At 48.3% G+C, this 2350-nt stretch overlaps 1 pseudogene across 1 annotated transcript; it reads left to right on the forward strand.

Moving 5' to 3' along the window:
- The first annotated feature begins 865 nt into the window (after positions 1–865).
- On the forward strand, positions 866–2134 carry LOC116271808 (annotated as a pseudogene). Its single transcript, XR_004180563.1, has one exon. The product of XR_004180563.1 is annotated as a tRNA (guanine-N(7)-)-methyltransferase pseudogene (transcript).
- Positions 2135–2350: the final 216 nt, after the last annotated feature.

The following is a 2350-nucleotide window of genomic DNA, read 5'->3' on the forward strand; positions in this document are numbered from 1 at the left end:
ACCATCAGAGTTGACGTAACCATAGAGCAGTGGTTCTCAAAGCGTGGTCCCAGGAACAGCAGCATCAGTGTCACCCGGGAGCTTGTTAGAGATGTAAATTATCTGGCCTCACCCTAGACCTACTGAATAAGAAACTTTGATCATGTGGCCCAGCAACTTAAGAAATCCAGGGGATTCTGACACATGCTCAAATGTAAGAACCACTGACCAAGAAAAATGAAGAAATCTTGTGGAAATGGTTTGAAAGAAAAGCCCAAGGGTCTTAACCCCGGCTGCACATCAAAATCAGCTGAGGAACTTTAAAATTACTAATACCCAAGCTGGTCTATCACCAGAGATTCAGATTTAACTACTGTGAGATAGGAACCAGGCATCTAAATTATTTACCAGTTCTCCAGGCGATTCAAATGCGCAGCCAGGACTGGGAAGCTTTAATGTAAAAGGTGAAGCAGTGTGGGAGGACCACATTCAAGACTGCTACATAAATGACCTCTAAAAGAAGGTTGGACTCTTCAGATATGGTGTTCTACTGCCTTCAAAGTATTCACACATATATTCTCAGCTGTCAACACTTCTATGCTTTTGCACAGGGCATGGAAATTGCTTTTATTCAACAGCACAGAAAAAATAACCCTTTTCACAGTCCCTGCTCACCTTCTGTGATGGTTTTGTACAAGCCACACTTTCCCTTCCTGCCTTCAGTATATGGGGTGCCCCTAGGAAACAGGAAGAGAAGCTGCACTTTCTTCTATTCATGGTAGCAGCAGTCACCACAGGGTCACTGCCTTACTTGACCCACGGACCTCCCTCAGGCCCCAGTATACACAGGCAGATGTCCCAAGAGGTCTAGATATCCCTCCAACAACTCTAAGCCACATAGTCCCTCAGCTACTCTGAGACCATCTTCTCCTGAACCTGGAAGGTGAATAAGGATCTCCAGCTGAGAGGGACAATAAAAGAGGCTTTCAGGTAGAGAAACCCGGGACTGGGATCATGGCAGCCAAGACTTGGAATGTGGCCAGAGCAGAGGCCCCGCAGCCCCAGAAGCACTACTACAGGTAACGTGCTGGCTCCAACCCTATGGCGGACCACACACTGCGCTATCCTGTGAAGCCAGAGGAGATGGACTTATCTGAGCTATACCCAGAGTTCTTCGCTCCACTCACTCAAAATCAGAGCCACGATGACCCAAAGGGTAAGAGAGAAAAGAGAGCTCAGGCCCAAGCGGAGTTTGCAGACACAGGCTGTGGCTATGGTGGCCTGTTAGTGGAACTATCACCGCTGTTCCCAGACACACTGATTCTGGGTCTGGAGATCTGGGTGAAGGTCTCAGACTATGTACAAGACTGGATTCGGGCCCTACGTGCAGCTCCTGGAGGTGGCTTCCAGAACATTGCCTGTCTCTATAGCAATGCCATGAAGCACCTTCCTAACTTCTACAAGGGCCAGCTGACAAAGATGTTCTTCCTCTTCCCCGACCCACATTTCAAGCAGACAAAGCACAAGTGGCAAATTATCAGTCCTACCCTGCTAGCAAAATGTGCCTATGTGCTGAGAGTTGGGGGACTGGTATATACCATAACCTATGTGCTGGAGCTACACGACTGGATGTGCACTCATTTTGAAGAGCATCCACTGTTTGAGCATGTACCTCTGAGGACCTGAGTTAAGACCCCATTGTGGGACATCTAGGTACCTCAACTGAGGAGGGGAAGAATTCTATGTAATGGAGGGAAGAATTTCCCAGCCATCTTTCGAAGAATACAAGATCCCATCCTACTGCCTGGTCACTGACTGCTTACTCTACCTTAGCTGGACCTCATCTTCCAGGGACTAGAGAAAAGAGCAGGAGCCCTGGGTCTTCCCAGTTGAGACTGCTGGAGCTCTTAAAGAAGGTGGGGAGCTACCCAGGGCAGAACCCACTGGTGTTCATGACTACCCCTGGCTCCTCTCACCTTGTCCCTCCACTCCCACCAGAAAACAAAGCAGCTGACTGAGGTGGTCAAAGGACTTTGGACCATAGGGGATCTTTGGAAGGCTGTGGGGTCTTGCTCTCCCTTAGCACTCCCTTCTCCTTGGGAGATCTCTCCTCAGCTGGAATGAGGAATGTAGTCCATCTAAACTGCTTGCTAGGCTTAAAAGGAAAAAAAAAAAGGCTTTCAATTGCTTGGGAGCACATGACCCTCCCCCTCCCAGGGCTCAGCAATAGGGTCATTTCACTGTCTACATAACCTAAGTCCACTTGGGCCAGTGAGTGAGAGGGAACACTCAGAAAAGTTTAAACTTCCAAGATAGAAACTAGACATTTAAATTGTCCAAGAACACCACAGGATCTGTGTACCACAGGATC

The sequence above is a fragment of the Papio anubis genome, chromosome X (genome assembly GCF_008728515.1).
Source record: "Papio anubis isolate 15944 chromosome X, Panubis1.0, whole genome shotgun sequence".
In the NCBI taxonomy this organism is placed as follows: Eukaryota; Metazoa; Chordata; class Mammalia; order Primates; family Cercopithecidae; genus Papio; species Papio anubis.